The 16,638-nt window shown below is 36.9% G+C and overlaps 1 protein-coding gene across 1 annotated transcript in view; it reads left to right on the top strand.

The window, feature by feature from the left end:
* Window positions 1–1,982: 1,982 nt before the first annotated feature.
* The window catches only part of ATG4C (autophagy related 4C cysteine peptidase), an 89,422-nt gene continuing 74,766 nt past the window's right edge, over window positions 1,983–16,638 (top strand). The window contains exon 1 of the mRNA XM_029230129.1: window positions 1,983–2,076. The gene's annotated coding sequence lies outside the window, so the exon portion shown is untranslated. The remainder of the gene's footprint in view (window positions 2,077–16,638) is intronic.

Raw genomic sequence — 16,638 nt, 5'->3', positions numbered from 1 at the left:
CTCTTTAGACTCTTTCCCACATTCATTTATACAATTGATCATTGAAACCACTTTAGAAATATGTGTATCAAATATTTAGCATATTTTAAAGCTTCCTTAATAACAACCCTAATAAGTGGATCCAATTACGTGTTTATTTACTACAAACACCTATGAATAACAGATAACCTAATTATAGTTTATTACTACCTCTGAATCATTCCGATGAAAATGTTTTCTCTCACAGACAGTGCTTTGGTGTATGAGTATCGAAAGCAGCAGATTGTTTTCCATGATCGTAGGTTTTAAATATTTACCTGCTTGTGCTGCATAATTTAGCACACTGGAGTTGGAAAGCAGTTTGTATGGTAGCTGATGCCATGCCAATGTTAGAGAATATAATTTCCCTGTGTAACTTCTACGTGAAGTTGTAAAAATGGAAAGTATTCTACTGTTTTACTAACCAATTAAAATTTGTTTTTGCTGTAAATCCATAGACTACCAATGTTTGTGGTATACATACAGTTTTATTTTGTATAATTACCAGGTAGTCTATTTAAAGAATCAAAGCATTGTTTCTCTCGTCCTGTTAATGTATGATATTAAAAATAAAATAGGGCTTCCCTGGTGGCGCAGTGGTTGAGAGTCCGCCTGCCGAGGCAGGGGACAGGGGTTCGTGCCCCGGTCCGGGAAGATCCCACATGCTGCGGAGCGGCTGGGCCCGTGAGCCATGGCCGCTGAGCCTGAGCGTCCAGAGCCTGTGCTCTGCATCGGGAGAGGCCACAACAGTGAGAGGCTCGCGTACTGCAAAAAAAACAAAAAAACATTCATTCTTGTAATCCGAGTCTTCATGAAAGTAACAAAAAAGCATCCAGACAGCTTGTTAAATGCATGTTATCTGCCCTAAGAAATCAAAACAGAGTTCTGTATTTTAAAATGTGGAACCACTGGCTATCCAATCAGGCAAGAAAACAGTTATTTTGTTTGCTCACTCTAAAAAATGTTACATCTTGCTATATCCTTTGTATGATAGGTTACTTGGTGGCCCTACTGCATAACAGAAAATAAATAGTTGCAGTTACCTGTTTTTGTGAGAATAATAATAAATATAATTCAAACCATTAAACACATAAAAAAATTGAAAACCCTTTTCACATCTACTTTTGAACTTTTCAACTCTGTATTCTGAAAGATATTCTTTCCCTTGTGGTTTCATAGTCTGGTACTACAGACTGTTAATTTTTCACTTCTCGCTCTTATTGTAATTTCCTATGCAATTCGGGAGCACGTTTGGTAGCCCTTGTTCCAGCACAGCCTTGCAGTACTGCAAAAACGACACAGGATTACACTTTGCAATAATTTAGTATTTCTCTCAACACCCCTTATGAATGAGGATAAAAATTTCCATTTCATAAAAAGCCTTTGCAGACTGTCCTGTTTCAATTCTGGAAAATAATCTGAACGTGGAAAATGAACTCACATATTCCTTGATATTTAATACCTTCACAAAAGGAAAGGAGAGAATACTGGTATTTTTACCAAAGTGGGTCTTGGTAGAAAGGTCTACATTAACCTAAAGGATTTAATGAATCCTCTGAAATCGCCTTTGAGGTCTGCAGGTGTCAGGGGCAGAGCGAAGAATAAGGGGGCAGTGCATGCTGGATCTTGTAGTTCCCGCGCTGGAGGAGAGGGAGTGTTGCACGGCAAGCTGGGAGTTGAAGTCCAATTGTTCAGCAGGAAGTCATGGCAGGAATAATGTAGTTTGTCTATCGGAGACACCGCTTATAGATGGATACTTTCTCGTGGTTCTGCTCTTGCTATATTGGTGACTTAGAGTCTGAGGCGGCAAACAGGACGAAAAAAGGATGAAGTAAACGGACCGGGGACCTGTAGGCCGCTGCTACTGTTGCTGCCAATCAATAGGCATTAGTGCCCCGGAAGTGGCTGACCTACTGGGTTTGAAGGGGGTGGGGCGTTTCTCTTACTACGGTGGCCGGGGAGCTCGAGGTGCCTGTAGCTGCGGCGCTGAGGTCGGGGCGTCTGCGTGTGTGTCGGCTGCTTTTGTGGCGGCTGCTGGTGGAGCTGGAACATTTCCCGGTTGGTGGCTCCTGCACATTGTTTACATTTTTCCAGTTCTGTTTTCGGTTTTTCGGTGAGGGGTCGACTTGAGTTCCTCTGACTCCGCTAGCCTCAGAGGAGGTTGGGACTTAGTGTCTCTGGTCCTTCCAAATGACCGGGTTTCTCGGGGGCCCCTGCCCTCAGTGGAGACCCAGTAGCAAACAGTTTAGGCTCTCTGAGGGTTTTGGCGCCTCCCTCATCTCTGTTTCTGGTGTAATTTGTTTTCTGACTCCTTGCTCTTCCTGGTCTCCAGAGCTAACGAACCGTAAGCCTTCCTGTGGGCAGCTGTTCCCCCTCTCCTAGAGGCTTTTCGTACGTGTATCAGGCACGATCGCTAGTCCCCTAAGCTATTGCATCCATTTAACTCCTTCCCTATTTCTCTCCGTTAAAAAAAGAACAGAAAAGAGAAAAAAAAAATCCCCCCAAATCAGATTCTCAAGATCTCAATATTCTCATTCCTAACTCCTTTATCCCTTTTTAGGCCTTTGTTACTGCTTCAGACTCTTAACACATTTGCCTGAATATCTTAATGCTTTTCCATTCAGACATTAACGTTTAATCACTTTATTTGTTTCTTACTCATCCTCAACTCTTCGACTTCCATCCACATGTCAGGGCTTTTTAGGTTGGATGTTCAAACACATTCTTATGATGACTGGTGAATACGAGACGAACAGCCAAGCATGACTCTGCTTATGAAGTTTATACTTAAGATCTATTTGGCTTACATTTTTGTTTTGTATTGATTATTCTCCCACAAGGGGTTCACTGCTACCCTATGGTTAGAGGAGAATACCTCATCCTACAGCTCTTTGTATCTGAATTAACTTAGATGGGATTTTTTTCCCTTCTCCTACTCGAAACATATGTCCCCAGTAGAATTTTTGCGATGATTTTGTGTCAATTAATAGCAGATAGACACAAGGGAATGCTCTTTCCTCCTTGGTTGTTTATGATTTGTAATTAGATTGTGAGTCATTGAAAGTACACAGAGGGATTAGAAAAGCTTTTGAAACGTAAAGTCTGTGTGTGTACCAATTTACAAGTAAATAAAGTGTCTTCCCTGAACAAGGGAGAGTTTCTAATTAGTCGAATAATCTGATGCTGTATTGAATTAATTATCAGTTCTTTCACTGTAAAATTTTGGGACGTGTTTAAAGTCAAAAAGTAGCCAATATGAGAACTTTTATAGTTTAGTAAAAAGAGTTTAAAAACCATTTAACTGATGCTCATTTTTCTGTAAAATGGAATACGAATATATTGAAAAGTTTATTTGTTGCGATTGTTTATGAGATATTTCTCTCTCTCTATATATATTTAATTTATTTTATTTATTTAGTTTTGGCTGCGTTGGGTGTTCGTTTCTGTGCGCCGGCTTTCTCTAGTTGTGGTGAGCGGGGGCTACTCGTTGTTGCGGTGCGCGGGCTTTTCATTGTGGTGGCTTCTTGTTGCAGAGCACGGGCTCTAGGCACGCGGGCTTCAGTAGTTGTGGCTCGCGGGCTCTAGAGCACAGGCTCAGTAGTTGTGGCGCATGGGCTTATTTGCTCTGCGGCATGTGGGATCTTCCCGGACCAGGGCTCGAACCCGTGTTCCTTGCATTGGCAGGCGGATTCTTAACCACTGCGCCACCAGGGAAGCCCCTTCTGCATAATTTGATAGATCTGGTAAAACAGCATTGTTTACTATTCAGTAATGTTTTGTAGACAGAAATTTTTGTACTTCTTGTCTTTCTTGGGGCCATGTAAGTTAAATAACTTTGCAGCTTTCTTCTATTATGAGTATTTTACTATTCTAATAGCAAAATTATTGTTCTTCTTTAGGAGTCAAAGATAATCTCTATGTCAATAAAATATAAATATTAATACATGTACCCAGTCTAAATGAGGTTATTCCTAATTAGTCAGAAATGGTTTTAGCCACGTTTAAGAGTGGGGCTAAATGTATAATATTTCAGAATTAATTCACTCATGAAATTCTTTATTGGATAAATGATAGGCTAGACATTACTCAAATTTTTTATATTTTTCCTGAGATTTTATTCATTTAGTAGGCATTTATTAAATGCTTCTTACTATTTAACTTTTGCCACAATATCATCAAAACATTTATTGAGAACATCCTCTTGCCCTCAGCTCTGTACCAGATGCTTTAAAGCAAGGGTCCCCACCCCCCGGGCCACGGACTGGTACTGGTCTGCGGCCTGTTAGGAACAGGGCTGCCCAGTAGGAGGTGAGTGGTGGGCCAGTGAAGCTTCATCTGCGGCTTCCCATCACTTGCATTACCACCTGAACCATATTCCCCTCCCCACGAAACTGGTTCCTGGTGTCAAAAAGTTTGGGGACCGCTGCTTTAAAGCATTATTGCATTAAATCATTATACCAACTCATTGAGCTATTGAGTATTATTTACATTTAGCAGATGAAGAAACTGAAGCTCAAAGAATTCAAGTAATTTAGTCCAGCTCCTTTTGACTCTTCCCACTTACTACAGTTGCAAAGATTTGTTCACTACTCTGAAATATATAAAGAGCATTAATTCAATAAATACTTGCTAAGCAGCTATTACGTACCAGATACTCTTCTAGGTGCTGGGAATAGAACAGTGAACAAGAGACAAAAGTCTCTGCTCTTAGGGAGCTTACATTCTATTAGAATGTTTGACATGTAAACCTTGCCTTGCAAGAAACAAAATATAGGCAGTATGCGTTTGGTTTTATGTGTTTTAGAATGTTAAGGTTGAAAAGAGAGATTAACCAGGGAATATTTCATGAAGAAGATGAGATTTGATCTAGAACTAAAATAGTGAGTATAAATTTGGTAGGTAGAAATTGGGAGGAAAGTAATTCCAGTTTGAGGCATAAAATGAGCAAAATTCTAAATTGTAGGAGAGAGAGATTAGTGGGAGGGACAGTTAACTGGATTGCTTTGTATCTTCATTTCTTTGCATATAGGTGGGCACTGTTGGCTGAATTTGAAACAAATGTTTAAATGAATGAAGCTGTGGCAAGAGCTCAGATACCAGGCAATGAGGAATTAGATAGATCTAGTGTTATTATTGTGGGATTTAAAGAAAAGAATTAATTGGATAACTGTTGGTGAAAGAACCAGTAAGCACTGTTAATTATTGAATGTTGGGAGTGGCGTGGTGGCCAAAGGAGAAGGGAGGCTAGACTACCAGGTTTGAACTGAGTGGGTCAGGTGTATTGTAGATTTACCTGTGATGAGGATTTTTTATTTGTTTGTTTATTTTATTCCAAGGTGCACCATTATTTTATGAACTGCTGTGAAAGAAAAAAAATATTGCCCATTAAACATAAAAAGATTGTCAACTGTAAGGTGTATTCAGTTTCAGAGTTTAAAATGTAAAATAATGTGTGATCTAGAAATGATGAAATAAGGTACTCCTTATGATGGTTCATGAGTCTTGTAACTACTTAATTTTTTTGGACTGTTTATAAATGTTTGTCATCTTTGACATGCATTCAATCATTTAGCATTTATTTATTTACTAGGCACGCTTCTAGGCCACAGTGATATAGTGATGAGTAAATGCAGTCTCTACCTCATAGAACTTATGAGGGGAGGCAGACATAAATCAAATATTCCATCAAAGAAATGTAAAGTTGCAACTATTGTAAATTCTATGAAAAAGGACTTGATGTTATACAGAAGAAAAACTGTTTACAGAGGAGATAAGAGTGTGGATGAGGAGAGGCCAGATGAGAGATGGTAATATCTTAGACAAGGTGGTGGTAAAGACAGGTAAAAGTGGATGGGTTTTAGAGATGTTTAGGAGGTAGAACTGGGTGATGAATTGGATATGAGGAATGAGGGAGAGAAAGGTGCCATCAGCCACCACTACCATTTTGGCTTATGTAGCTGGATGGATTGTGGTACAGTTCATTGAGGTAGAGAACATTGCAAGATGACTGGGTTTGGGGGGACATGCTTTGTTTCTTAATATTTTTTCACCGTGGCATCAGTGTTCAAGGTTTATGTCTTAATTATTCTTTTTTTCCTGTTATGTCGTTGTTTAAGTTAAGTATGTTTGAGGAATGCTGTACCTGAAAAAAGTTTTTTCAGTACTTTTTCCCTTGAGTGGGCAGGGATAAGGTTCTAGATGAAGGCTTTTGGAAATATGTTGGTATTTGTTTTGAATTTATATGTAACATATTCAACCATATATATGAATAGGTAACTGAGTAATACAGCTCTATATCATTTTTATTTGCACTTGGGATTTGGCAGTAAATTGGGCATCTGGTTAAATTCTAACTTCATTCAGTTGGTGTATGTGTAAATATAAGTATGTGTATTAGGGAAAAAAGACATGCTTATGATTTTCTTTGAAATAACTCCATTGTGTAGTTTTTGGTAGATATTGAATTAATACAGTCAGTTATTATTTAAATTTTACGTTTCATAGTAAAGCAGTAGAGGGTACAGAGCAAAAATCTTGGGCTTGGAGTCAAATTGCCTGGATTCAAGGTGTGTTTTGCTATTTAGTAGCAGTATGATCTTGCAAAAGTTATTCAGCCTTTGTTATTTTTTAAATCTATAAAATGAGGATAATAATAGTACCTGCCTTATAGAGTTGTTGTGAGGATTAAGTGAGATGGTATGTGTGCATAGGTTTACAAAATTCCTGGTACAGAGTTTGTTTATTATTATTGTTATCATTATTATTATTATAGTGATGTGGTGTCTGGGATCATCTGTACTTCTGTAACAACATTTTAATTTAGAGTTCCTTTTAACTAATAGATCTTGATTGGGGAAAAAATCGTTTGGTAGTCATATTTGGATTTGGAGAAAATGTTATACAAGACAGCTTTTGTTTATTCACAGTTGTGCTAGGTGAGTCAGCACATGTCATCTTTCACAGAATTCTCATCAGAGATTATGGTTAGTCTACAGCTATAATTGGAAGTTAATGATGGATTGGCTTATAATTACTTATTATTTGTTAGGATTATTACTTTCATTTTTAGTCCAACCTGTCTGAACTTTGTACTGGCTTTTAGGTCTTATGGATAGGGTGAAGAAGTAGTTAAACGTTATAAAGTCTGATCAGCTGCTCTAAAGTCGATTTAATTTCCATCCTACTTTTTTCCCCAACTTTTTTGCTTTTGAAAGTTTCAAACCTATACAAAAAAAGTTTAAAGAGTAGTACAACAAATACCTCTATATCCTTTACCTAGACTCACTAGTTGTTAACATTATGCTTCTTTTGCTTTTTTGCTTTTTCTCTAACACACACACACACACACACACACACACACACACAAATGTACACTTTTTTTTTCCTTGCTGAAGCATTTGAAAGTAAGGTGGAAACATCATGATACTTCTAAATACTTCATCATGCATCGCCTAGGAACTAGGACATCCTTCTACATAACCATAATGCCATTAGCATACCCAAATAATTTAATTTTGATATGATAATATTATCTAATGTATAGGCCATATGAAAAAATTCAAATTTACCCGGATGTTCCAGCAATGCCTCTTATAGCTTTTTAGGAAAATAACACTGAATTGAGTAAGAGATTTCATTGAATTGTATTTGGTTGTCATATCTCTCTGTTTTCTTTTATCTAGAACAATCCTCACCTTCTCTTTTTCCTCCTATCTTCCTTCCTTTTTTTTTTTTTTTTTTTTTTTTTGTGGTACGCGGGCCTCTCACTGTTGTGGCCTCTCCCGTTGCGGAGCACAGGCTCCGGACACGCAGGCTCAGCGACCATGGCTCACGGGCCCAGCCGCTCCGCGGTATGTGGGATCTTCCCGGACCGGGGCACGAACCCGCGTCCCCTGAATCGGCAGGCGGACTCCCAACCACTGCGCCACCAGGGAAGCCCCTTCCTTTTTTTTTTTTTTAGTGTTTCAAGACATTGACGTTTTTGAAAAGTCTAGGCCAATTGTTTTGTAAAATGCCTCACAAAATGAATTTGATTGTTTCTTCACAGTTTCAGGCTAAATAGTTTTTTTTTTCAAGACTGTTACATGGTAGTTATTGTAAACTTTCCATTTGATCACATCAAGAGTAATGTAATGATAATTTGTCCATTTATTGGTGATGTTAAGGTTGATCACTTAGGTTAACCAGATTCCTACATTTTAAAGGTGTCTTTTCCCTTTTATACTTAACAATTAATCTGTGGAGGTGATACTTTATCATTAGCTATTCTGTTTTCCAACAATTTTTTTTCTATACGGTGGTTTTAGTAGCCATTGATAAACCTTGCCTGAATAAATCATTGCATTGGTTGTTGCCAAATAATGGTTTTCCAGTTCTCTCAATCCTTCTACATATGTTTGCTGGCTATTTTCTTTAAAGAAGAGATATTCCTCCTCTCACTTTTTATTTTAAAGGAAGATACAAAAAAAAAAATATTTATTTATTTATTTATTTATTTGGCTGCATTGGGTCTTAGTTGTGGTGCGTGGGCTCTTTGTTGAGGCGTGTGCGCTTCTCTCTAGTTGTGGCGCGTGGGCTCCAGAGCGCACGGGCTTAGCTTCCTGGCGGCCTATGGGATCTTAGTTCCCTGACCAGGGATTGAACCCTCGTCCCCTGCACTGGAAGGTGGATTCTTAACCACTGGAACACCAAGGAAGTCCCTCTCCTTTTATTTTAGTACCTCTATGTACCCAAGGATTCCTTTTTAAAAAATGTATCCGATGTGATGATCTGTTACCATTATTCTTTTTGATGACTGAATTATCTCAAATTTGTTTAGTCCCTTCAAACTAGTTCCTGTGGCCTTTGCATATGTCCACATTGGTATTTGGGCACCTTCTTACTTCTTTGTACAATAAGGTGTTCCAGGCTCACCTTGTATATTCTACTTGGAATCAACTATTTAACAGTGGAGCCCTCGTTCATTTTAGTGGAAAATGGTACTTAGAAACCAAAATTTGGGCATTGAATATACTCACTACTACTACTGTTGTTGCTTCTAGGCCCTTTAAATGGTTACACACATACACACACATTTTTTATAAGAAATCATGATTTTATAGGATACCTTCAATTCAAGTTCAGAATCACAGAGTTCAACTTTACCTTTCCTCAGTTCATATTTGTATCTCCCTTTTCCTACAGGGAGAATTCTGATTCTCAACCATATCAATATATTTACTCATTTAATCTGCCCTACACACACATGATAGTTTTGGAATTGCTATACTGATACTCCCTCCTGCAACAGATTTACCAAGTAAAGATTTCTTTGCCTCTTTATGTCCTTATAATATATCCCACTAAAGATATATAGTCAAAGAAAGCAGGTGTTCAGAGGTATTTGAATTATTTCTTCTGTGATTATGTTATCAATTTAAAATATAGTTAAGTTCCTACTAAACTACTTTTTAATAGACTCTTTCTGTAAAATCGGTTATCTGTAAAACTACTAAAGTAGACATAATAATTTAAAACTTTATCATAATATATAGTAATAGGGAGCTCTAGGATAGTTATATCAGATAGAGAATATGCAGTTTTTATCTTTATAAGGCTTTAAATTTGTAGCTCTTTTTTCAAATTGATATAATTTTTTACTGTTTAAAATTAGAAATGATGAGAAAAATGTCATCAAACAATTCCATTTGTAAGCCAAAACAATTATGTTTGTGAACATTTTAAACAGTGCTCTTCTTTTGACTGATGATACAATTCAAGCATTAATCTTTAACAATAGACATAATTGTTCAGGGTACTTTAACTCATTCCTAAAAAATATGGCTAGTGTTTTCCTGTATTGACACCCAGAATAGAAAGATTTATGTTATTTGTATGTCCTTGTTCCTTGTATTTGAAGAATGTCAGTTATGACTGTGTGTTACCCTGTGATTTTTTTTTCATGTGTGAATGTTCTCATTGGAAGTGGAAAAATATTTCTCTTAATTATTATAGCATTTTATTTTTTATTATTATTATCATTTTTTTGCGGTATGCGGGCCTCTCACCGCTGTGGCCTCTCCGGAGCACAGGCTCCGGACGCGCAGGCTCAGCGGCCATGGCTCACGGGCCCAGCCCCTCCGCGGCACATGGGATCCTCCCGGACCAGGGCACGAACCCGTGTCCCCTGCACCGGGAGGCGGACTCTCAACCACTGCACCACCAGGGAAGCCCGGGATTGATATTTGTTACTAAAAATGCAAGCAGGTAGAAAAGGTTACAGTAGATGAAAAACTTCCTCACAGGTCAATTTATTTGATGGGATAGTTAAAAGCACATCAAAAATTCGAAATCAATATCTATATTTCTTTAGCTGCAGAATACCATTTGGGGAAGATGCCCAACCATACACAAATCCTGGAATCCTGCAGTGTTTTTATTGGTTGTGCTGCGTGACTGAGATATATTCTGTAGAATCAGTCCCCTAAAGTTCTGTCAGTTTTTACTGGCTTTAAATCCTCAGTGGATAAAATATTCTATTTATTTCCATATGAGGGAGGCTGATTATCCTTATCTGCTCTTCAGGGACATCGAGTTTAGTACCTTTTACATTTATCAATTTATAATTTATAGACTATCTTAATGTGTGGTTGTGGTTAGAAAAGTGACTCTCTAGAAATGACATTTGGGTCTCAACCGATGATTTTCATATCAAATGTTGTAGTTCTGTCTTCCAAAACAGCTCTGTTTAGTCTTCACTCTGCACTTCAAATTATTAACAATAAAGTTGAGGAATGAACCTCATCTAGTGGCTTTATCTATGTTTACTGAGGTAAAGAGTTTTCTCCTCTTTAATGCTATTATTTTTAAATTAAAACTGGCATCATTAGAATGTAAACAGCAAACAGAAATATGGAAATGGTGGATGATAAAATTTGTTGTAGTATGCGTTAGTGAAGAATGTCTACTTGAAAAAAGTGTTACCAATTTCTCTGAAGTTTTAAGAAATAAACCATAAATCCCTTCTAAAAAGTATTTGGAAATTGTGGAGAATGTTATTTGGATGGTATTTTAGACTGAGGCTCTGACAACACTACATAAAATAACCAAGAGTTTTGACATATCATTTTTTTTTTTCCTGGAGCAGTCAAACCATGTATTTTAGGTATCACAGGAGATTGAAATATACTGACTGGATAATGGGTATATCACCTCTTCACTTTATAATTGATAGACTAGTGAATTTTAATTCATTTTTAATTTTTTTTTTAAAATCAGGAAAGCTTTTGGAAAGGGAATTTGTAGGTGAGGATAGTTTAGAATTGTGGTTTCTTCATTTGTATGTTTTTTTTCTTTTATAGTTAAACTAAAAGTACTGTTTGTCTTGCCTTTCCCTGGCAAACAAAAAGAAAAAATTTTTTTCTTCATTGATTTTTTAAATTATTATATACATTTTCTTCCAGCTTTATTGAGATATAATTGACACACAGCACTGTATAAGTTTAAGATGTACAGCATAATGATTTGACTTACATACATCATGAAATGATTATCACAATAAGTTGAGTGATCATCTGTCATCTCATATAGATACAAAATTAAAGAAATAGAAAAAAAATTTTTTTTCTTGTGAAGAGAACTCAGGATTTACTCTCTTAAGTTTCATATATAACATACAGCAGTGCTAATTATATTTATCATGTTAATTACATCCCTAGTACTTATTTATCTTACAACTGGAAGTTTGTAACTTTTTTTTTTTTAATAACTGGAAGTTTGTACCTTTTGACTACCTTCATCCAACTCCCCCTCTGCCATCCTCTCCTCTGGTAACCAGAAATCTGATGTCTTTTTCTATGAGTTTGTTTGTTTTTGAAGTATAATTGACCTAAACACTATGTTAGTTCCTATTAACATAGTGATTTGGTATTTTTATACATTTTAAAATGATCACCACAATTAGTTACAGTATGTCACCATCCAAAGATATTATGTAATTATTAACTATATTCCCTATTCATACCTGAGACTCATTTAAAGAAAATATTTTAGTAGACTCAATGGATGCAAGTATTAATTTATGCTTTTTCCTCTTTCCAGATCTCACCACATTTATTTTTAGGAGAAAAAAAAATTATGAGTTAACAAGGGGTAGCCTCCAAGTCATTTTACTCAGCTAAAGCTGTTCTGGGGAATTACATTGAGGAAGTTAAGTTTTGTAAATGACCAAATAGCTGAATCTGATGTCTTTGAGAAACACAAGAGTAATGTTGTTTATCTTAAAAAGGAAAAAAGCACTTTGTCTCAGCATTTTTATTTTTCTCATAGGCTGTTTAGGAACTTTGTAATAGAATGTCTTCTCTGTAGATTTCTTAGTTGAGCAGTTAAAGTTGTTTTTGTTAGAATTTAACATAACCTGGACATACTTGTAATTTCCTGTGTTAAGTTTTTCATTTGAGCGGTTTATTTTTGAATAATTCTGTTATTATTTTAAAAGAGGCTCAATGTAAACAATTTAATAAAGACAAGTACAAAGAAAAAGTAGAAATGACATTGCATAATGTCAGCATAGTCTCAACATAAATCATACCTTGTTAAATAAAGCTTCTCCTAATGTTAAAAAAAATGATATTGCGTCTCTTAGAGATTTCCACTTTTAACATTATGGACTTTTTTTTTAATATTTATTGGAGTATAATTGCTTTATATTGCTGTGCTAGTTTCTGCTGTATAACAAAGTGAATCAGCTATATGTATACTTATATCCCCATATACCCTCCCTCTTGTGTCTCCCTCCCAGCCTCCCTATCCCACCCCTCTAGGTGAACACAAAGCACCAAGCTGATCTCCCTGTGCTATGCAGCTGCTTCCCACTAGCTATCTATTTTACACTTGGTAGTGTATATATGTCAGTGCTACTCCCTCACTTTGTCCCAGCTTACCCTTCACCCTCCCGTGTCCTTAAGTCTATTCTCTATGTCTGCGTCTTTATTCCTGTCCTGCCCCTAGGTTCTTCAGAACCATTTTTTTTTAAGATTCCATATATATGTGTTAGCATACGGTATTTGTTTTTTTCTTTCTGACTTACTTCACTCTGTATGACAGACTTTAGGTCCATCCACCTCACTACAAATAACTCAATTTCGTTTGTTTTTATGGCTGAGTAATATTCCATTGTATATATGTGCCACATCTTCTTTATCCATTCATCTGTTAATGGACACAGGTTTCTTCCATGTCCTGGTTATTGTAAATAGTGCTGCAGTGAACATTGTGGTACATGACTTTTTGAGTTATGGTTTTCTCAGGGTATATGCCCAGTAGTGGGATTGCTGGGTTATATGATAGTTCTATTTTTAGTTTTTTAAGGAACCTCCATACTGTTCTCCATAGTGGCTGTATCAGTTTACATTCCCACCAACAGTGCAAGAGGGTTCCCTTTTCTCCACACCTCTCCAGCATTTATTGTTTGTAGAGTTTTTGATGATGGCCATTCTGACTGGTGTGAGGTGATACCTCATTGTGATTTTGATTTGCATTTCTCTAATGATTAGTGATGTTGAGCATCCTTTCATGTGTTTGTTGGCAATCTGTATATCTTCTTTGCAGAAATGTCTATTTAGGTCTTCTACCCATTTTTGGATTGGGTTGTTTGTTTTTTTTGATATTGAGCTGCATGAGCTGCTTGTATATTTTGGATATTAGTCCTTTGTCCATTGCTTCGTTTGCAAATATTTTCTCCCATTCTGAGGGTTGTCTTTTCGTCTTGTTTATGGTTTCCTTTGCTATGCAAAAGCTTCTAAGTTTCACTAGGTCACGTTTGTTTATTTTTGTTTTTATTGTCCTATAGATTTTGGATTGTCGTGTTTTTGTTTCCATTTGTCTCCAGGTATTTTTTGATTTTTTTCAGTGACCTCAAAATCATGCTAGTAAACATTGGTTGTTTACTAGCATATTGCTTAGCTTCCATGTGTTTGTGCTTTTTTGCAGTATTGTTCTTGTAGTTGATTTCTAGTCTCATAGCATTCTGGTCAGAAAGGATTCATGATATAATTTGGATTTTATTAAATTTACTGAGACTTGTTTTGTGGCCTAGCGTTTGATTTATTCTGGAGAAAGTTCCATGTGCATTTGTAAAGAATGTGTATTTGGCTGTTTTTGAATGGTATGTTCTCTATATATCTTTGAAATGCATTTGATCTAATGTGTCATTTAAACCCCTTTTTTCAAATTGATTTTCTGTCTGGATGATTTTCAGTTCATGTAAGTAGGGTGTTAAAGTTCTGTACTATTGATGTTATTGTGTTACTGTCAGTTTCTTCATGTCTGTTAATATTTGCTTTATGTATTTAGGTGCTCATATGTTGTGTGCTTATATATTTACAACAGTTATATCTACTTCTTGGACTGATTCCTTGATCATTATGCAAGCTCCTTCTTTGTCTCTTGTTATAGTCTTTGTTAAAGTCTATTTTGTTTGATATAAGTGTTTCTATCCTGACTTTCATGTCCATTTGCATAGAATACCTTTTTCCATCCCCTCACTTTCAGTCTGTGTCTTTAGATCTGAAGTGAGTTTCATGTAGGCTGCGTATGTATGGGTCTTGTTTTTGTATCCATTCAGCCACTCTCTGCCCTTGTTTGGAGTATTTAGTCCATTTACATTTAAAGTAATTATTGATAGCTATGTAATTTTTGCCATTCTGTTAACTGTTTGGGGCTGTTTGTGTAGTTCTTTTTGTTCCTTTCTTTTTCTTTTGCTCTTTTCCTTTGTAATTTGATGACTAGCTTTAGTGTTGTATTTGGATACCTTTTTTCTTTTTTTTTTTTTCCTGTGTATCTATTGTAGTTTTTTGCTTGGTTATTACCATGAGGTTTATATATAGCAATCTCTATATATTTATATGATTGTTGTAAGTTGCTGATTTCTTAAGTTCAAACACATTTTAACAACCCTGCATTTTTTCTCCCCCCACCACATTTATTGTTTTTGACATCATATTTTACATCTTTTTGTTTTGTATATCCCTAACTAGTTATTGTGGATGTAGGTGGTTTTACTACTTTTGTCTTTTAACCTTCCTACTAACTTTGTACTTGGTTGGTTTACTACCTTTATTGTATATTTGCCTTTACCAGTGAGGCTTTCCTTTTGTAATTTTTATGTTTCTAGTTGTGGCCTTTCTTTTTCATTTAGAGAAGTCCCTTTAACAATTCCTGTAAAGCTGGTTGGTCGAGCTGAGCTCTTTTGGCTTTTGCTTGTCTGTGAATCTTGATCTCTCCATCAAATCTGAGTGAAAGCCTTGCTGGGTAGAGTCTTCTTGGTTGTAGGATTTTCCCCTTTCATTACTTTAAATGTATTATGCCACTCCCTTTTGGCCTGCTGAGTTTCTGCTGAAAACTCAGCTGATAGCCTAATGGGAGTTCCTTTGTAGCTTGTTGCTTCTTCCTTGGCTGTTTTTAATGTTCTCTTTATCTTTAATTTTTGCCAATTTAATTACTATGTGTCTTGTTGTAGTCTTTTTTGGGTTGGTCTCATTTGGGACTCTCTCTGCTTCCTGGACCTGGACATCTGTGTCTGTTTCGTTTCCCAGTTTAGGCGAGTATTCAACTATTATGTCTTTCATACATTCTCTGCTTTTTTTCTCTCTCTTCTTCTTCTGGGACCCCTGTAATGTGAATGTGAGTCATTGTGCAGAGGTCTCTTAAACTGTCCTTGTTTCTTTTTATTACTTTTTCTTTTTCCATTCAGGTTTAGTGATTTTCACTACTTTGTTTTCCAGCTCACTGATCCATTGCTTATATCATGCAGTCTTCTCTTGATTTCTTCTGTTGTATTTTTTATTTCAGTTACTGTATTTACCTCTGTTCTTTCTTCTTTGTATTTTCTAACTCTTTGTTACAAACTTCTAACTTCTCTCTCTGTTCATCCAGTCTTCTTCTGAGTTCTTTGAACATCTTTATGATCATTACCTTGACCACTTTATTGGTTAGATTGCTTATCTCTGCTTCCTTTAGTTCTTCTAAATTTTATCTTGTTACTTTATTTGCAAAATACTTCTCTGTTTCCTCATTTTGTCTAATTTGCTATTTTTATTTTTATATACTTGGTAGGTTGGTTATGTTTCCAGCCTTGGAGAAGTGGCCTTGTATAGGAGACATCCTATGCGTCCCAGCAGTGCACTCCCCTGTAGTTACTGGAGCTATATGGTCTAAGGGTGCTCCCTTTGTGGGCTGCATGGGTCCTTCTGTTGTGGTGAGCTGGCTACTGTGGTTGGTCTGGTAGGCGTGACTGGTCCCCAGTCTGTTTCTTTGTCAGGCCTTGTCTTGTGCAGAGGCTGTTGGCTACTGGTTGGTGGGGCTGGGTCATGAGGCACCTGGCTGCAGAGCCCCAGAGGGTCCTGGGGCTAGCGCTGTCCCACTGGTGGGTGGGAACTGGGTTCTGGTGTGGGGCTGGGGGGTCCTGGATCTATTATCAGCCTGCTGGTGGTCAGGTCCATTTTCTGGCATGGCTGGCTGCAGGGTCTGGGGTGTCCCAAACCTGATTTTTTACCCACTTGTGTGTTGGGCCAGATCCTGGGGAGGCTGGCTGAGGGGCCCAGGGTATCCTAGAGCTGGTGTTGGCTTGCTGGTTGGCAGGGC

This window comes from Monodon monoceros, unplaced genomic scaffold (assembly GCF_005190385.1).
Source record: "Monodon monoceros isolate NGI ecotype Baffin Bay Population unplaced genomic scaffold, NGI_Narwhal_1 Super_Scaffold_18, whole genome shotgun sequence".
Lineage (NCBI taxonomy): Eukaryota > Metazoa > Chordata > Mammalia > Artiodactyla > Monodontidae > Monodon > Monodon monoceros.
This window is presented reverse-complemented; position numbering and strand designations above follow the sequence as displayed.